Source organism: Alosa sapidissima, chromosome 11 (assembly GCF_018492685.1).
Source record: "Alosa sapidissima isolate fAloSap1 chromosome 11, fAloSap1.pri, whole genome shotgun sequence".
Lineage (NCBI taxonomy): Eukaryota > Metazoa > Chordata > Actinopteri > Clupeiformes > Clupeidae > Alosa > Alosa sapidissima.
Window position 1 is genome coordinate 17,599,416 of NC_055967.1, and position 288 is coordinate 17,599,703.

Genomic DNA, 288 nt, shown 5'->3' on the forward strand with positions numbered 1-288 from the left:
CTCCGCACCCAAGAGAGCGAGCAGGGAGAGGGTTTCTATTGACTCTGTGTACTGGCATTTTGTCTTTGTATAAAAATGCACAAATACACTACAAATAATGCTTCCAGCACGTCTTTGGTCAACACGTCAATGGCATGACCTTCATAACAGTTGTGTGGAAAACAGAAAACAGAACATTTGAAAAATAGTTCTTTGTTGAAGAGCCATCGCTTACTGATGCAATTCCGAGAGAAAATAGGCAAACAACACCACATTTCAACCAATCAATGACCACTTCAGTCATTCTCC